This window comes from Gorilla gorilla, chromosome X (assembly GCF_029281585.2).
Source record: "Gorilla gorilla gorilla isolate KB3781 chromosome X, NHGRI_mGorGor1-v2.1_pri, whole genome shotgun sequence".
Lineage (NCBI taxonomy): Eukaryota > Metazoa > Chordata > Mammalia > Primates > Hominidae > Gorilla > Gorilla gorilla.
The window spans coordinates 153,073,008-153,094,128 of NC_073247.2; the positions used below are offsets into that span (position 1 = coordinate 153,073,008).

Here is a 21,121-nt window from a genome sequence, read left to right on the forward strand (position 1 = left end):
ATCACTCTGAATGGGGAAACGTTGAAAGCATTCCCCCTGAGAACTGGAGCAACACAAGAATGCCCAGGTTCACCAGTTCTATTCAACATAGTACTAGAAGTCTTAGCCAGAGCAATCAGAAAAGAGATAAAAATAAAGGAAATCTAAATTGGGAAAGCGGAAGTCAAACTGTCACTGTTTGCCCATGATATGAACGTATATCTAGAAAATCCTGAGTTGAGTGTCCTGAGAGGTCAGATTGTTGTCAGACATGGACTGTGGACATGGACATGAACATGAAGAAAGTAAAATGGAACTTCCAGATTATAAACAATGGAAAATAGAAGGGACACCATTAGAAACTGTCCAGATGCTGGCTGCATAAGGGCTAAGGTATCCATGGGGCTGCAATGAAACTTGGAGATACATGGGTGGCTTTGCAAACAATGTTTCCTTTGTTGGTGTCTTATTAAAAGCATTCAAATGAGGATTTGCTGCATTTGTGGTAGCTGTAGGGGCTGAATATTACCTGGAGTCCCAGAATAAAAATAAGAAGCATCACTGAAGATAATATATAGAAGTATGTTAGTTGGTTTTTAACTCTCCAAAATAAGAGTTTTTTACTGTAGCCTACTCATTTGAGTTTGTCCCTTAAAACATGCTAGTAAGATTTCATAAAGTAAAAAAAAAAGTAAAAAAAAAGAAAATCCTAACGATTCATCCAAAAAGCTCCTATATCTGATAAACAAATATAGTAAAGTCTCAGGATACAAAATCAATGTACACAGATTAGTAGCACTGTTATACACCAACCACCAAGTTGAGAATCAAATCAAGAACTGAATCCCTTTTACAACAGCTGCAAAAAAATAATAAAATACTTAGAAATATACTTAACTAAGGAAGTGAAATATCTTACAAGGAAAGCTAAAAAAACACTGCTGAAAGAAATAATAGATGACACAAAATGAAAACACATCCCATGTTTATGGATGGTTAGAATCAATATTGCAAAAATGACCATACTGCCCAAAGCAATCTACAGATTCAATGTAATGCCCATCAAAGTACCATCGACATTCTTTACAGAACTAGAAAAAATTATAAAATTCATAGGAAACCAATAAAGAGTCTGCATAGCCAAAGCAAGACTAAGCAAAAAGAACAAATCTGGAGGCATCACATTACCTGACTTCAAACTATGCTACAAATCAATAGTTACCAAAGCAGCATGGTCATGGTATAAAAACAGGCACATAGACCAGTGAAATAGAATAGGGAACTCAGAAATAAAGTCAAATCTAATACTTACAGCCAACTGATCTTCAACAAAGGAAACAAAAACATAAAGTGGGGAAAGGACACTGTATTCAATAAATGGTGCTGGGAAAACTGGCAAGCCACATGTAGAAGACTGAAACTGGATCCTCATTTCTCACCTTATACAAAATTAACTCAAGATGGATTAAAGATTTAAATCTAAGACCTGAATCCATAAAAATGCGAGAAGATAACATCAGACAAACCCTTCTAGGCATTAGCTTAGGCAAAGATTTCATGACCAAGTACCCAAAAGCAAATGCAACAAAAATAAAAATAAATAAATGGGACCTAATTAAACTAAAAAGTCTTTGAACAGCAAAATAATAACAATAATAAGTCAACAGAGTACAACAGACAACCCACAGAGTGGGAGAAAACCTTCACAATCTTTACATTCGACAAAGGACCAATATTCAGAATATACAAGGAACTCAAACAAATTAGCTAGAAATGAACCAATAATCCCATCAGAAATTGGGCAAAACATGTGAATAGAACATTCTCAATAGAAGATACACAAACATATGAAAACAAACATAAGAAAAAATGTTCAACAACACTAATTATCAGGGAAATGCAAATTAAAACCACAGTTAGATACTACCTTACTCCTGCAAGAATGGCCATAATTAACAAGTCAAAAAATAATAGATATTGTAATGGATGTAGTGAAAAGGGAACCCTTTTACACTGCTGGTGAGAATGTAAACTAATGTAACCACTATGGAAAGTAGTATGGAGATTTCTTAAAGAACCAAAAGTAGAACTACCATTTGATTCAGCAATCCCACCACTGGGTATCTCCCCAAAGGTAAAGAAGTCATCATATGAAAAAGACACATGCACATTCATGTTTATAGCAGCCCAATTCCCAAATGCAAAAATATGGAGCCAACCTAAATGACCATCAACCAATGAGTGGATAAAGAAAATGTGGTACATATACACAATGAAATACTACTCAGCCATAAAAGGAATGAAATTATGGCCTTTGCACCCACTTGGATGGAACTGGAGGCCATTATTCTAAGTGAAATAACTCAGGAATAGCCAACCAAATATCATATGTTCTCACTTATAAGTGAGAGCTAAGCTAAGAGAATGCAAAGACATAAGAACAATAAATATAATGGACTTTGGGGACTTGGGGGGAAGGGTGGGGGGGGTAAGGGATAAAAGACTACATATTGGATATAGTGTACACTGCTCGGGTGTTGAGTGCACCAAAATGTCAGAAACTACCACTAAAGAACTTATCCATGTAACCAAAAACCACTTGTACTACTAAAACTATTGAAATAAAGACAAAAATACAATGTGATTTTTCATAGAAAAACAATCCTAAAATTTATATGGAACACAAAAATCAAATATCCAAAGCATCCATAAGCAAAAGAAAAAAGCTGAAGGTATCACATTACCTGATTTCAAACTACACTAAAAAGCTATAGTAATAAAAACAATATGGTACTGGCAAAAGAAAAAAAATAGGCACATCAACCAATGTAACAGAAATGAACCCATGCGTGTACATTCAACTGATTTTCAATAAAGGTGACAAGAATACGCAATGCAAAAAGAACAGTCTGTTCCATAAGTGGCATTGGGAAAATGAGATATTCATATGCAGAAGAATGAAATTAGATTTTTATTCAACACCATATACAAAAATCAACTGTAAATGGATTTAGGACTTAAACATAACACCAGAAACTATAAAACTACTTGAAAAATGTGTAGGGGGAATAATACATATTTGTCTAGGCAAAGATATTTTTGATTTGAACCCAAAAGTAAAGGCAAGAAAAGCAAAAATAGACAATTGGGATTACATCAAACCTAAAAGAAGCAAATAACAGTGTGCAGAGACAACATACTTACAGGTAGGAAGGAAATATATGCAAGCAATATACCTGATAAAGGGTTAATATTCAAAATATACAAGGAATTCAAACAGCTCAATAGCAAGTAAACAAAATACCCAATTTAAAAATGGGCAAGGGACCTGAATAGACATTTCTCTAAAGGAGACATACAAATGGCCAACAGATATGAGCAAAATGCTCAATATTGCTAATCATTTAAAAATCATATTAAAACCACAATGAGCCTTCACCTCATGTCTACCAGAATGGATATTATCAAAAAGTTGAAAGATAAAAAGTGTTGGCGAGAATGTGGAGAAAAGAAACCCTTGTACACTTTTGATGGGGGATATAAATTTGGACAGCTTTTCTGGAAAAATTCATGGAGATTCCTCAAAAAAGTAAGAATAGAAGTACCATATAATCCAGCAATCTCACTTTTGAGTGTTGAATATTTGCCCAAAAGGTTTGAAAACATTTTGTGGAGGTGATATCTACACAAACATGTTCATTTCAGCACTATTCACAGTAGTCAAATTATGGAATCAACCTAAGTGCCCATCAACAGGCTAATGGATAGAGATTATGTGGAATGTATAGACAATTGAATATTATTTAGCCTTTAAAATAAGAAAAATCTGTCATTTGTGACAACATGAATAAACCTGGAGAACATTATGCTAAGTGAAATAAGCCAGGCACAAAAAGACAAATACTACCTGTTCTCACTTAATTGTAAAACCTTAAATAATTGAACTTATAGAAGCAGAGAGTAGAATGGTTGTTATAGAGGCTGGAGGGTGAGGGGAAAGGGAAGATAATGGCCAAAGGGTACAAAATCTCAGGCAGGAGAAATATGTTTTTGAGATCTATTGCACAGGATGGTAAATATAGTTAATAATAGAGGATTGTACGTTTTTAAAGTGATAAAAGAGTAAATTTCAAATGCTCCCACTGCATAAATATGTTAACTATTTGAGGTGATGGATATGTTAACTAGTTAATTTAATTATTTCACATTCTATTCATAAAGCAAAACATCACTTTGTACCCCATAAATAGATGCAATTATAAATTGTCATTTACAATAAGAAATTTAAAAGAAGACCATGCTAGACAGGATTTTTAATGTTAGTCCCATTTTAGACATGACAAGATGAGGTAACACACAGTAGCTAGATGGCAGATAAGAAGCCTAAAGCACATCTACATGTTTTCAGGGTTTTGAAAGGTTATCTCCTCTAAGAAGCAGTTCCCAATCCCCATAGCCTCCCAATATAATACCAAACAGAGCACATTTGTGCACAACTCTCTTAGCTTACTTCTGGTTTATTCTTAGAGTTTCTATTTAGATTCAGAGTGTATACGTGCAGGTTTCTTTCCTGGGCATATTAGGTGATGGTGAGGTTTGGGATGCAGATTTTTCTGTCACCCAAGTACTGAGCATAGTAACCATCAGTTTTTCAACCCTTGCCCCTGTCCTCCCTCCTACCTATAGTAGTCCCCAGTGTCTATTTTTCCCATCTTTATGTCCATGAGTACCCAATGTTTAGCTCCCACTTGTAAGTGAGAGGATGAAGTATTCGGTTTTCTGTTTTTGTGTTAATTCAGTTGTGATAATGGCCTCCAGCTGCCTCGTTGTTGCTGCAAAGGACATGATTTTATTATTTTTTATGGCTGCGTAGTAATCCATGGTGTATTTGTGCCGCATTTTCTTTATGCAATCCACCATTTTTGGGCACCTAAGTTGATTCCATGTCTTTGCAATGGTGAATGGTGCTACAATGAACATGTGAGTACATGTGTCTTTTTGGTAGAACGATCTGTTTTCTTTTGGATATATACTCAGTAGTAAGATTCCTGGGTCAAGTGATAGTTCTAAGTTCTTTAAGAAATCTCTAAATTGTTTTCGATAGTGGCTGAATTAATTTACATTCCCACAAATATTGTATAAGCATTCCCTTTCTCCACAGCCTCCACAGCATCTGTTATTGTTTGACTTTTAAATAATAGCCATTCTGACTAGTGTAAGGTGATATCTTATTGACATTTTGATTTGCATTTCTCTGATGATTAGTGGTGTGGAACATTTTTTCATATGTTTATTGGGTGCTTGTATGTCTTTTTCCAGGAGTGTCTGTTCATGTCCTTTGCTCGTTTTTTAATGGGGCTCTTTGTTTCTTGTTTGTTGAGTTGTTCCTCACAGATTCTGGGTATTAGGCCTTTGTTAAATGCATAGTTTGTGAATATTTTCTCCCATTCTGTAGGGTGTCAGCTTACTCTGTTGCTAGCTTCTTTTGCTGTACAGAAGCCCTTTACTTTAATTAGTTTCACTTGTCAATTTATTATTCTGTTGCAATTGCCTTTGAGGACTTAGTCATAAATTCTTTCCCGAAGCCAATGTCCAGAATGGTGTTTCCTAGGTTTTCTTCTAGGGTTCTTATAGTTTGAGGTCGTACATTTAAATCTTTAATCCACCTTGAGTTAATTTTTTATATGGTGACTGGTAGGGGTTCAGTTTTATTCTTCCGAATATGGCTAGCCAATTATCCCAGCACCGTTTATTAAAAAAACTGTCCTTTCCCTATCCTTATTTTTGTTGACTTTGTTGAAGATAAAATGTCTAATGGCAGCTTGATTTCTGGTTTCTCTATTCTGTTCCATTGGTCTATTTTTGTCTGTTCTTCTCTGTTTTTATACCAGTAGTATGTTGTTTTGGTTATAGTAGTCTTATAGTATAGTTTGAAGTCAGGTAATGAGTTGCCTCTGGCTTTGTCCTATTTGCTTAGGATTGCTTTAGCTATTCAGGCTGTTTTTCTGTCCTATATGAATTTTGAAACAGTTTTTCTAGTTCTGCAAATAATGACGTTGGTAGTTTGATAGGAATAGCATTGAATTAGTAGCTTTCTTTGGGCAGCATGTCCATTTTAACTATATTGATTCTTCCAATCCATGAGCATGGAATTTTTTTTTGTTTCTGTAATTTATGATTTCTTTGAGCAGTGTTTGTAGTTCTTGTAGAGATCATTCTCCTGCTTGGTTAGATGTATTCATATGTAATTTTTATGGCTATTGTAAATGGGATTGCATTTTTGATGTGGCCCTTAGCTTAAACATTATAGATGTATGGAAATGCTACTGATTTTTACACATTGATTTTGTATCCTGAAACTTTACTGAAGTGGTTTATCAGCTCCAGGAGCCTTTTGCTGGAGTATTTAGGGTTTCCTAGGTATAGAATCTATATATTTCTGTAGTATTTATTCACTCTCCATTGCCCCAAACTTCAGAATCAATTTCTCTTTTGTCCACTTCTTAGTTTGTCAATCATTCAGTGGAATCATTCGTTAGTGGTAGGCATTGAGAATGCAAAAATAAAAAAGATATGGGACATGCCCTATGTTATCTTCCTATCAGCCCCCTCCAGCCCTACTGACTTTTTGCTATATCTCCAACAGACAAAATGCCCATGTTCTTTAAAGTATTTAAATTTTCTAATCCCTCTGTTTTGAATGCTGTTTCACCTCACACCCATATCTACATTGCTTACTTTTTCATGTTTGCATAGAGTAAGTATGTCTTCAGATGAAATGCTGCAATGTCACCTTACTACTGAGGCCTTCCTCTACCTTCCTATAGAAGCAGCACATGCCCTTCCTCTTCTTTGTATTACATATAAAATTATATCTACTTAGATATAGATACAAACATAGATGATATATGTACACACACATACTCCTTTGTATTAGTCTGTCTAACTTATAATGTGGTCATGAGGGCAGAAATTTTTGTGTCTTTTATTCACTGTCTTTCCATCCCCAGGAACAGTGTCTGAAAAGAGAACTCAATAAATATTTGCTGAACAAAGGAATAATTACATTTCCCTGTCTATCTGTGCAGCTAGACTGTGAATTTCTCAAAACCAAAAGAGCATATCTGTCTTCACTATTATATCTACAGTGCTTTGGAGGGGACCTAAGACATTCTTGGTGCTCAGTTGAGATTGGTAGAGCAGAGCTGGGCAATCTTTCATATTCCTCTGTATCAAGCTGCAGTATAACCTTGAATTGTTTCTTCTGACAACCTCAAATTTACCCCTCCTCCTTCAACTCCCCCCGAGCCTCATTATTCTTATGGTGTTCATTATCCTTACCTAATAACTTTTCCAACACTAATCCAGAATGAATATAGCTTTATTCTCTGAGGACTTAGTTTACTGAGGGTCTTTTGTATCTGCCAAGTATTCTGTACTTCATGAGATATTTGTTGATTAAGTTACAAGAGAGGACCAATAACTTCATATATGTGAACATCAGCACACTAGTGTCTTGAAATGCTATTTGGAGCAATACAGTTTTAAACTAGAAAGACATAAAAAATACCTTCTAAATATAAAGCTAGCTAAATGAATTCCCCAATCAAGATTTTGCAAGTAATTACAGAATTGGATACATTCTGTATTTGAGTTAATAGACTTCCTTTTTTAGGGCATAACATCCTTAATATCCACATCATGCTTTCTATGTGTTCTTTATGCTGCCTAACACAGTTTGAATGCTCAATAAATAACAATCCAATTAAAGCCATGGCAACCCTAAAATTAGTAAGTCCAGTAAAGTGGTGCTTGGCTCTTTCTCTTTCAGAGGCAGGTGCCTGCCAAAAAGCTTGCGTAACAAATGCAATATAACCCGAGTCATTGGTATTTCGTCCGTTTTCTTACAAGAAAAACATTTACAATCTCTAAATAGTGGAAGGAAGGATACACAGAAAAACAATAACAAAATTATTGGAGTTTTGCTCAAAATGACAAAATAATAAATCAGAATTACAACAAGCCACTGACCTTTAAATATTCTTGAAAACAGATTGCAGGAAACACCCTGACTTAGGAGAGGACAAGAAGGACCATCAAATGGCTCCTTTTCACTGGTGACTTTCTCTTTCCTCGTCGGCCTGTCTGCCACAGTAGCTGCCAGTATAATGGAACAGTAAGATTTGGATAAGGACAAGCACCGCTCTACCCATACCCTCTCTTTGCTAATGAGTAGGTATTGTTGGCTAACAACAAAAGGGCATCATAGTTATGCCTTTGTGTTCTTGTGATTTGCTATAAACCAATTTATAATTGCACACACACTCTAACATACACAGATAAACTTACTAATGTTTCATAATCTATTTCAAAGGTTGGATTTCACACTTCTCAACTGAGACTTCTGTGGTCCTTGTGAAGTCCTGAGAAGAGAGTGCATTTTAATACAAATATGTTCCACATCACATGTTTTAAATAATATTTTAATCCTCACAATGCCTCTCTGAGGTAAATGGATAATGATATCCTCATTGAAAATGATAAAATTAAGAATCAGATTGTCATGTACACTGTGTTATACAATCATCCATTATTCAAGTAATGATTCAAAATCCAATAGATCTGACTTCAAAACCTATAATCTTTCCAGAATAGCATGGTAACTTCAAGTACTATAAAACAATATCTGACCTGAAGGTCCATTAAATGGTTGCAGTCATTGTCCTGATGTTCTATTTGAATAGAATAAAAGGACTACATCTATTTGGGTATGAGACCCTTTATGTTTTCATACACATTATTCCATATAATTTCCCTGTCTGCTTAGTCAGAAATGATGGGCCTAAGGAAATAAATGTGTTTACTGCCACTATCATCTCAGAATCAAGAGAATCACTTTATGACAATGGAGTGGAAAGTCCTGTTCATGGACCTATATTTCCTCAATATTTTCCCACTCAGCCAGCTTCCCCAAACATCTGTTGCCTATTCTTTGAACAATTCACTAAATATCAGTAATAACAATATCACTGTGCATTATTACTGCTATATTAAGGATAAAACAACCAGACACTTGATATGGTTAAGTAACTTATTCATGGTTACACAAGAGGCAGAGCCAAATATTAAGTTTTAGTCTTCCAACTCAGATCTGTGCTTTGCCATGACATATCTTTGTTTTACTATTGATCTTCATGTAGGTGTATACATGTGCACACAGGCACACCTGCTTTGTCTCCTTAGACTGTAAGCTATTAAAATGTAGGGATTGTTTTTTATATTTATTTATATATTATATTATACCTTGTTAAGTTGTACCTTATACACGATAATCAAGAAATGGGAATATATCTTTACTGGTAGTAAAGAAATGATTTAATAGAAATGTCAAATAAAAACTGATTTCTACTAATAAATGGAAAAATGACAGAAGCTACTCAAAATAATACAAATATTTTCAACATACTCTGGTATTTAACATAGTAATCAATACAACACACCACCAAAAATATTTATTTTTGAGAAATTGGTATGATAACATCAAGAATAAACTTATATAGAACTCTAACCATTTAATCTTAAGCTATAGCTCAATATAACTAAAGCATGTTATATATGAAAGAAGTATGTAACCAAATAAACTGATGACAGGGCCTTGGTTTGTGCAATACCTACATAAGATATCAAAAGAATATGTGCAAAATGACCTATTTTATTTTTCTATCCTATGCAGTTGCTCCTTATTACTACAAGGCAGAAGAACTTTTCATGATCTATCAATAATTTATTCTAATACATTTATATCATCATTTATTTTTTGAAATTTTATGCAAATCTATGTGTAATACTATAAAATTAATCCTAAGTAGGAAATAAGGAAATTGTTTAAGTAGATGCCTGGGGAGGCAGGCTGAATGAGAAAATATTGAGATAATATAAGTCCATGAAGAGGACACATTGAGTGATTCTCTATATTCCGTGATGATAGAGGCAGAAAACACATTTCCTTATGTACGCCATTCATGAATGAACAGAATGAAATAAAATACTAGTAATTTAATTCTATCAGAAAATTTTTGCTCTTTAGGCAGGCTCAACATTACCATTTTTTTCTTAATCCTAACTTAAACATAAACCCAACTTTCATTGAGTAGGGAGCACAATACCAATTGCACTTCCTAAGACAGCTGCCATCATATATTAATTTTCACTTTTACTTTAGGTTCAGGGATATATGTACAGGGGTCTTATACAGGTAAATGGCATGTTGCAGGGGTTTGGTGTGTAGATTATTTCATCATCCAGGTAATCAGCTTAGTACCCCATAGGTAGTTCTTTACCTTACCCTCTTCCCACCTTCCACTCCAAATTAGGTCTCAGTATCTGTTGTTGCCTTCTTTGTGTCCATATGTACTCAATGTTTAGCTCCCACTTATTAGTGAAAACATGCAGTATTTGGTCTTCTCCTGTGTTTATTTGCTTAAGATAAGGCCTCCAACTCCATCCACGTTGCTGCAAAGGACATAATCTCATTATTTTCTTTGGCTGCATAGTATTCCATAGTGTATATGTACCGCATTGTTTTTATCCAATCCACTGCTGATGGGCACCTAGGTTAATTCCATGTGCTTGCTATTGTGAATAGTGCTCAAAGAACATTTATGTGCATGTGCCTTTATAATAAAATGATTTCTGTTCCTTTGGGTGTATACCCAGTAATGAGATTGCTGGGTCGAATGGTATTTCTGTCTTGAGGTCTTTGAGGAATAACCACACTGCTTTCCACAATGGGTGGACTAATTTACATTTCCACTAACAGTGTATAAGTGTTACCTTTTCTCCTGAACCTCACCAGCACCTGTTATTTATTGGCTTTTTAATATTACCCATTATGGCTGGTGTGAGATGATATCTCATTGTGGTTTTGATTTGCATTTCTGTAATGATCACTGATGTTGAGTTTTATTTCATATGCTTGTTGGATGCATGAATATCTTCTTTTGGAAAGTATCTGTTCATGTCCTTTGCCCACTTTTTAATGGGGTTACTTGTTTTTTGCTTGCAAATTGACTTAACACAAAGTTTGCAAATGTTTTTCACATACTGTTGTTGTCTGTTTACTCTGCTGATAGTTTTTCATTCTGTGCAGAAGGTCTTTAGTTTAATTAGGTTCCATTTGTCAGTTTTTGTTTTTGTTTCAATTGCCTTTGGCATCTTCATTATGAAATATTTGGTTATTTCCAGGATAGTTTAGTTTTAGGTTTTGCATATAAGTCTTTAATCCATCTTGAGTTGATTTGTATATATAGTGTAAGGAGTAGGTTTAGTTTCGATCTTCTGCCTATGGTTAGCCAGTTATCCCAGCATCATTTATTGAATAGGGTGTCCTTTCCGCACTCCTTCCGACTTTATGGAAGATCGGCTGTGTATAGGTTAGGTGTGCAGAATTATTTCTGGGTTCTCTATTCTCTATTCTTGAGCACCTGGCTTTGTTATTTGACCTCTCAAGGTTATGAACCTTCTGCATCAAAGGGACCAAAGTGTTTTCGGACTGCTGGTCACAGCACTCTGATGGGTGGCACCTGCTAAAGCACTTTTTCAGGCTATGGTGGTGGTATCCATGCTCATTCACATGTGCCAGCAGCAGTGGCAGCACAGTGAGGTGCACATTTATTGAATGAGTTGGGGTGCTGGTGGGCACAGGGGTACCAGTCTCCTTGCAGATGTTTGCAGTGGTAGTGGTGGTGGCGGCGTGGTACAGGTTGTCCTATTACAGACACCAGCTTTCAGTTATTGAAGGAAATCAGCATGGGAGATGAGAATATTAATTTATTATTGTCAGTCATTAGATTTGTCAGACACAATTTTAGTATCAATGTTCTGCACTCTTGATCCCATGATTATTAAAAAGCCACTGAAATCACAGCATTTTCCCTCTCTTTGCATCCACATCCCTGTGCTCTATGCCTCTGTCAGTCAAAATTAAAGCATTACTAAGTCACATAAATGTGACAGTCTCTTTAACCTCTAGTCCTTTGTACACACTGTTTCTGTGAAGAAATTCTTTCTGCCCAAATTTGTTCAAATTAACAAATTGACTTATTTTTGATACTTAGTTCTGTGAATTTTAGCACATGTATAGATACATGTAAAAATGACCACAATCAGGAGAGGAAACAGTTCCATCGCTCCCAATACTTCTTGGCACCATCACTTTAGAGTCACACCTTCCCCACCCCTCTAACACCTAGACAAACCACCGATGTCGTCTGTGTCACATCGTCTTGCCTTTCCAAGAACGTTACAGAAATGGAATCAGACAATATCATATATTTTGAGATTGGCTTCTTCCACTTGGCATAATGGTTTGATATTAATGCCAACTAGCCAACTATTGTGGAATCAGTAGTTTAATTTCTTTTATTACTGAGTAGTATTTAATTGTATGAATATACCACAGTTTATTGATTGTTATCCATTGAAGGGCATTTGGATTGTTTCCACTTTGGTATATTGTGAATAAAACTGCTATGAACTTTCATATTCAAGAGTTTGTGTGAACATAAATTTGGCAGGCTGAATAACAGTCCCCAAAGGTATCTATGTTTTAATCCCCAGAACCACTAAATATGTTACCTTATATGGCAAAACATACTTTGCAGATGTGATTAAGTTCAAGACCTCGAGATGGGAAGATTATCCTGAATTATCCTGGTAGGCCCTAGGTCTAATCACAACCATCCTTATAAGAGGGAAGCAGAGTAAAAATTGCCCCAGAAAGAAGAGGAGTAGGTATGACCATGGAGGCGGATAGTGGAGTGATGTTGCTAAAATCCAAGTAATGCCAGCAACCACCAAAAGCTGGAAGAATCGAAGAACAGATTCTCCAATGGAGCTTCTGGTGGAAGTAAAGCTCTACCAACACTTTGATTTCAACCCAGTGAAATTGATTTTACATTCCTATTATCCTCTGCAGAACTGTGAGAGAATATATTTCTGTTGTTTTAAGCCACTGAGTTTGTGATAATTTGTTATAGCAGCCAAAAGAAGCTAATTTAATAGGACTTCATTATTCCAGGTTAAATTGCACTCCTGGGAGTACAATTGCCAGGATGTACAGTAAGTATGTGTTCCACTTTAAAAGAAACTGCAAAACTCTTCCAAATAACTGTAAAATTTTGCATTTCCATCAACAATGTACGAGAGGTCCAGTTCCTCAGCTTACTTTTAAGTGCTTGATGTTATAGGTATTTTTTTATTTTATTCACTTTAATTAGTGTGTAATGCTATTTAATTGTGGTTTTCATTTGCATTTCACTAATGGCAAACAATTTTAAACATTTCTTCATGTGTCTGTTTGCCATTCACATATCCTCTTTGGTGAAGTGTAAATTCTACTCTTTTGCCCATTTTCTAATTAGATTGCCTATTTTTTAACCACTGAGTTCTGAGAGTTCTTTATGTACTCTAGATACCAGTCCTTTTTTGGGTATACAGTATGCCTGTCTTTACATTCTCTTAACAGGGTTTTTCACAGATTGAAGCTTTTTTAATTTTGATGAGGGACATATTAACACTTTTCTTTTATGGATCTTGTTTTCAATGGCATTTCTAAGCTTTTCATGAAACCCTCAGATACTAACAAAAATCTTACATTTTTCTTTTAAAGATTTTATCATTTGTCATTTTACATTTAGATCCATGATTCATCTATTTTAGGTTCATTTTTGAGTAAAATGGGAGATTTAAGTCAGTGTTCGTTGTATGTCTATGACTGTCCAATTGTTGCAATATATTTGTTGAAAAGAGTATCCTATCTCCTTCAAATTGCCTTTGCAAGTTTGTCAGCTGTCAGTCAGTAGTACTTCGTAGGTGTATTGATGAACTCTGTTTTCTATTCCATTGACCTACATGCCTATCCCTCCACCAATTCCACAGTCTTAATACTGATAACTGTAGCTATATAGAAAGTTTTAAAATTAGGTAGTGTGGTTCCTCCAACATTATTTTCCATATTTAAAATTGTTTTAGTTAATCTAGTTTATCTGCCTTTTCTTATACATTTTAAAATAAGCTTGTATTATATATATAAACGATTAATCCTGTTGTGTTTTTGTAGAAATTGCATTAATCATACAGATAAAGTTTGAAAAAGATTGACTGTTTTTATTATGTTGAGTCTTCCAATCCAAAGCCACATGATTTATTTCAATTTTCCTCAATATGTCCCAGCTGCATTTGGTGGTTTTCAGCATAAAGATCCTGTTTATGCCTTAGTAACAAAACCAGACAAAGATATTACAAGAAAGGTCAACTACAACATCTCCCATAAACATAGTTGCAGAAATCTTCAACAAAATACTACCAAATAAAACTCAACAATGTATAAAAACAATTATATTACAACTGAGATTTATTTCAGCTATGCAAGGCTGGTTTAAGTTTCAATAATCAATTAATGTAATCCGTCACATCAACAGGCTGAACAAGAATATCATATGATCATACAAATGCAGAAAATGTACTTGACAAAATCCAACAAATATCCATGATAAAAAAATCTCTCAGCAAACTAGGAATAGAGGGAAACTTCCTCAACTTGATAAACAATATTTATAAACAGCCTAGAACTAACACCATATTTCATAGTGAGAAACTGGATGATTTCCCCATATAACCAGGGTCAAGGCAAGATCACTAACATGGATGTTTCATCTCATGTCTTCTATTCAACATCATACTGGAAGTCCTAGCTAATGCAAAAAGACAATAGAAAGAAATAAAAGATGTATGGTTTGGCAAGAAAAAAATAAAGCCGCTTTTATTCTCAGATGACATGATTGTTTAAGAATAAAATCCAAAAGAATCAACAACAACAACAACAAAAACTCCTGGAACTAATAACTGGCTATGAGAAGGTTGCAGAATACAAAGTTACTATTCAAAAGTCAATTACTATCTTAATACTATCAATGAACATTGGGAATTTGAAATTAAGTCATGATGGTCTTTACATTAGCACAAAAAATAAAATTTTAACAAATATATGTACAAAATTCTAACAAATATATAAATCTAACAAAATATGTATAAGGTCTATACATAAGAAAAACAAAAATTCTTCCAACTGTTGAAGAAAAAAATCAAAGAAGTTCTAAATAAATGGAAAAATAGTCCACGTTGGCAGATAAAAAGACTCAATATCCTTAAGACATCAGATGTACCAAACATGATATACAGATTCAATGCAATCCTAGTCAAAATCCCAGCAAGTTATTTTGTATGTCAACATACAAATTTTAAAGTTTATGTAGAATTCAAAAGACCTAGAATAGCCAAGAAGATATTAAAAGAGAATAACAAATTGGGAGCACTGAATTACCAGACTCTAATACATTATGAAGCTACAGAAATTATGACAATGTGGTACCGGCAAACAAATAGACAAACAAATCAATGGAACAGCGAGTCAAGAAATGAACCCTCACAAAAATAATCAACTGATCTTTGACAAAAAAGCAAACATGATTCAATGGAAAAAGGATAGTATTTTCAAGAGATGGTACAGGAAGAAGTAGAAATTCATGTTCAAAAGGAAAATGAATGTGGACATAGACATCATACCTCTCACAAAAATTAACTTAAAATAAATCACACCCAAATGTAGAATGCAAAATATAAAACTGCTGGAAAATTACATAGGAGGAAGTCTAGGTGACTTTGGGTTCAGATATGACTTTTTAGATACAACTCCAAAAGCACAATTTGTGAAAGAAAAAAGTGATAAATTATTAAAATAAAAAAATTGCTGTTCTGCAAAAGACATTTAAAAAGAAGTAAAATACAAGCCAAACACTGGAAGAAAATCTTTGCAAAAGCACATATCTGATAAAGAACTGGCATCCAAAACATACAAAAAACTCTTAACGTTCAACAGTAAGAAAACAAACAACCTCATTAAGAAATGGGCAAAAGACCTGAACAGAAACCTTACCAAAGAAGGTATATAAATAGAAAATAAGCACATGGAAAGGCGTTCCACATCATATATTATTAAGGAATAAAAAATTAAAACAGCAGTGATAGTACAGTATACCTAATAGAATGGCCAAAATCCAAAACATGGGTAGCACCAAATTCTGCCGAAGATGGAGAGCAATGTGAATTTTCATTCTTTTCTGGTGGGAAGGCAAAATGGTACAGCCAATTTGAAAGGAAGTCTGGCAATTTCTTACAAAGCTAAATATAGTCTTACCATATATTCCAGCAATTTTTCTTCTAGGTTTTTACCTAAATTAGTTAAAAGCAAATTCTGTTCACACAAAACCTTGCACACAGAGGTTTATAACAGCTTTATTCATATTGCCAAACACAGAAGCAGTCAAGATATCCTTCTGTATATGATAAATATTATAAAATATAGATAAACTGTGGTACATGTATACAATGAAAAATTATTCAGCAATAAAAAATTTCATGTACCCCATAAATATATAAACCTAATGTGTACTCATAAAAATTAAATATAAAAAATAAAGATAAATTTAGGGCAAAGTAAAAAATAAATATGCATATATCAAAACATCACACTGTTTACCATTAATATGTACAAATATTATGTGTCAGTTAAAAGCAAAAAAACTTATAAAAAAGAAATTAGCTACATAGCTACAAAAAAAAGTAAGAATCTTACATGTATAATACTAAATGACAGAAGCCAATCTGTAAAGGCTACATATTATGTAATTCCAACTCTATGACATTCTGGAAAAAATGTGTAACTATAGAGATTTTGTTCTATAGAACTACAAATAACAACTATAATTCTTATAGAACTATAACATTAGTAGTTTCCAGAGGTTTATACTTGAGGGAGGAAAGAATGAATATATGGAGCACAGGGGATTTTTGGGACAGGAAAATTATTTGGCATGATGCTATAATGGTGTATATGTAATGTTATGTATTTGTCAAAACCCATAGAATGGGCAACACAAAGAATGAACTGTAATATTAACTGTGAACGTTAATTAATAATCTTTTTGTATTCTTTCATCAACTGAAACAAATGTACAATGGTAATGAAAGAGGAAAATGGGGGCATAAGTCGGAAATATGTCAAGTGCTATACATTTTGCTTACTCATTTTTCTGTAAACCTAAAACTTCACTAAAAAAGTCAATAACATTTTAAAAATATCTTATTTATATATTATTAGATTTATCAATAAATATGTAATGTGGCTGAGTGATTATAAATTGAATTTTGTTTTAAATTGTAGTTTCCAATTATTTATTACCAGTATATAGAATTATGATTGATATTTGTGAGTTGATCTTATACTGCAAAACCTTAATTCATTTACTTTCTCTGCAAGGTTGTATATATACATATTTCTTGGGATTTTTCTATATAGACAGTTTGTGAGTAGAGACATTTATTTGTTCCTTTCCAATCTGTGTGCACATGCACACAGACACACTCTCACACACACATACACAATCAGTTCCAGCAGACCTTGAAGGAATGTTTCTATTTCATTAAGTAACAAAGGTGAGAATATTTGAAAGTTATCTGCATAATGAATTTTTGTTACTGTGAATTCCTTTCATAGAGTATATTTTTAAATGACAATTATTGGCTACATGTAGAAAACAAAGTCATCTTTGGTGTATGCCTGCAATAAATCAAATGCTTAAAACACATCCATAAAAGCACTTTGGAACTGTTAGTTAAAACTAATTACTTTTTTCACATATTCTGTAGATTTTCAGTGAGAGACTATTGAAACAATGAAAGCACAGCACTTGCTTAATGCATCTGAGGAAGAATTTTACTCAATTTTGAAATGCAATTAAAACATCATAATTGAGATTTTTTTCTTTTAATTGACAAGTAAAAATTAAATAAGTGTATGTTAGCCATGATGCTTTTGATGTATGTATATATTGTGGAATGGCAAAATCAATCTATTTAGCATCTGTAGCTGATTTATTTCTTAAAAAACATATTCGTACCTGTTTCCATCATTTACACCAAGGGAAGATTCAATAACTCATCACCTAACAATTCTCAAGATACTAACGGCACTACAAATTCTGCATCTGATTAGAGTTCCTGATGGATTTCAACTGAGAGAACGATCATGAGGAAAAAGAACCAAATAATCAGTATTTTTACGAGTAAACCTACACTACCCAGTAACCTCTGATAGATTATTGATACGGTGTGGCTGTGTTCCCACCCAAATATCATCTTGAATTGTAGCTCTCATAATCCCCATATGTCATTGGAGGGACCTGGTGGGAGGTAATTGAATCATGGGGCGGTTGTTCCATGCTGTTTTTGTGATAGTGAGTAAGCCCCATGAGAGTTGATGGTTTTATAAAAGCCACTTCTCCGCATATACACTCTTGCTTGCCACAATGTAAGACGTGCCTTTGCTCCTCCTTTGCCTTCCGCCATGATTGTGAGGCCTCCCAGCCATGTGAAACCGTGAGTCCACTAAACCTCTTCTTCTTTACAAATTACCCAGTCTCAGGTATGTCTGTATTAGCAGTGTGAGAATGGACTAATACAGTAAATTGGTACCAAGAGTGGGGTGCTGCTAAAAGAGTATCAGAAAATGTGGAAGCAACTTTGGAACTGGGCAACAGGCAGAGGTTGGAACAGGCTGGTGGGCTCAGAAGAAGATAGGAAAATGTGGGAAAGTTTGAAACTTCCTAGAGACTTGTCAAATTGCTTTGACCAAAATGCTGATAGTGATATGGATAATGAAGTCCACGCTGAGGTGGTCTCAGATGGAGGTGAGGAACTTGTTGGGAACAGGACCAAAGGTAGCTCTTGTTATGCTTTAGCAAAGAAACTGGCAGCATTTTGCCCCTCCCCTAGAGATCTATGGAACTTTGAACTTGAGAGAGATTATTTAAGGTATCTGGTGGAAGAAATTTCTAAGCAGCAAAGCATTCAAGAGGAAGCAGAGCATAAAAGTTTGGAAAATTTGCAGCCTGATGATGCAATAGAAAAGAAAAACCTATTTTCTGGGCAGAAATTCAAGCCTGCTGTAGAAATTTGCATAAGTAACAAGAAGCCAAATCTTAATCCCCAAGACAATGGGGAAAATATCTCCAGGGCATATCAGAGACCTTCATGGCAGCCCCTCCCATCATTGGCCTGGAGGCCTAGGAGGGAAAAATGGTTTTGTGTGCTGGGCATAGGGCCCTCCTGCTCCATGCAGCCTCAGGATATGGTGCCCTGCATCCCAGCTGCTTCAGCTCCAGCAGTGGCTAAAAGGGGCCAAGGTACAGCTCAAGCTGTTGCTTCAGAGGGTGCAAGACCCAAGCCTTGGCAGCTTACACATGGTGTTGGGTCTGCGGGTGCAAAGAAGTCAAGAATTGAGGTTTGGGGACTTCCACCTAGATTTCAGAGGATGAATGGAAATGCCTGGATGTTCAGGCAGAAGTTTGCTGCAGGGGTGGAACCCTCGTGGAGAACCTCTGCTAGGGCAGTGCAGAAGGGAAATGTGGGGTTGAAGCCCCCCACACAGAGTCCCCACTGGGGCACTGCCTAGTGAACCTCTGAGAAGAGGAACACCATCCTCCAGCCTCCGGAATGGTAGATCCACTGACAGCTTGCACTGTGTGCCTGGAAAAGCCACAGACACTCAACGTCAGCCATGAAAGCCATTGGGAGGGGGGCTGTACCCTGCAAAGCCACAGGGGCAGAGTTACCCAAGGCTGTGTGAGCTCACTTCTTGTATCAATGTGACCTGGATGTGAGACATGGAGTCAATGGATATCATTTTGGAACTTTAAGGTTTAATGACTGCTCTATTGGACTTCAGACTTCCATAGGGCCTGTAATTTCTCCCATTTGGAATGGGAGCATTTATCCAATGCCTATACCCCCATTGTATCTAGAAAGTAACTCACTTGCTTTTGATTTTACAGGCTCATAGGTGGAAGAGACTTGCTTTGTCTCAGATGTCACTTTGGACTTGGACTTCTGGGTTAATGCTGGAATGAGTTAAGACTTTGGGGAACTGTTGGGGAGACATGATTGTGTTTGAAATGTGAGAATATGATATTTGGGAGGGGCCAGGGGTGGAATGATATGGTTTGGTTGTGTTGCCACCCAAATCTCACCTTGAATTGTAGCTCCCATAATCCCCACGTGTTATGGGAGGGACCTGGTGGGAGGTAATTTAATCATGGGAGCAAGTTTTCCCATGCTGTTCTCATGGTAGTGAATAAGCCTCATGAGATGTGATGATTTTATAAAGGGCAGTTCCCCTGCTCGCTTGCCTGCTACCATGTAAGACGTGTGCTTGCTCCTCCTTGCTTTCTGCCATGATTGTGAGGCCTCTCCAGCCATGTGGAACTGTGAGTCCATTAAATCTTTTTTTTTCATAAATTACCCAGTCTTGAGTATGTCTTTATTAGCAATGGGAGAACCGACTAATACAATTGTCAATATGTAGAATTTTATCACTGTTTTGAAATAATTTTATGGAGGTATATTAGCATACATATTTCTCCTTTTTCAAGTTTACAATATTTTTTTTTTTGGTAAATTTACCACGTTTGGTAAAATTATCAAAGCCATCTCCATGAATCAGTATTAGAACATTTTCATCATTCAACGTAAACCCTCATGCACATTTACTACTAATCCCTATTACCCACCACCATCACACCAGGTGTATTAGTCCATTTTCATGCTGCCAATAAAGACATACTGGAGACTGGGCAATTTACGAAAGAAAGAGGTTTAATGGATTTACAGTTCCAAGTGGCTGGAGAAGTCTCACAATCATGGCAGAAGACAAGGAGGAGCAAGTCACATCTTATATGGAGGGCAGCAGGCAAAGAGAGAGAGCTTGTGCAAGGAAACTCCCATTTTAAAAACCATCAGATCTCATGAGACTTATTGCCTATAACAAGAACCACACAGAAAAGACCCAACCCCATGATTCAGTTATCTCTGACCGGGTCCTTCCCATAACACATTGGAATTATGGGAGTTATGAGATGAAATTTGGGTGGGGACACAGAGCCAAACCATATCACCAGACAACCCTTTATCTACTTTCTATCTTTAAAGTTTTAGTTTGTTGGATATTTTATATAAGTAGAATAATAAA

At 35.3% G+C, this 21,121-nt stretch overlaps 1 long non-coding RNA gene and 1 pseudogene across 2 annotated transcripts in view; both read left to right on the forward strand.

The window, feature by feature from the left end:
* LOC129529681 (uncharacterized) overlaps positions 1-21,121 on the forward strand; it is a 417,056-nt gene that overhangs the window by 182,376 nt on the left and 213,559 nt on the right. The gene's annotated exons all lie outside the window — the stretch shown is intronic.
* LOC109024723 (NADH dehydrogenase [ubiquinone] 1 beta subcomplex subunit 3-like) lies at positions 248-544 on the forward strand (annotated as a pseudogene).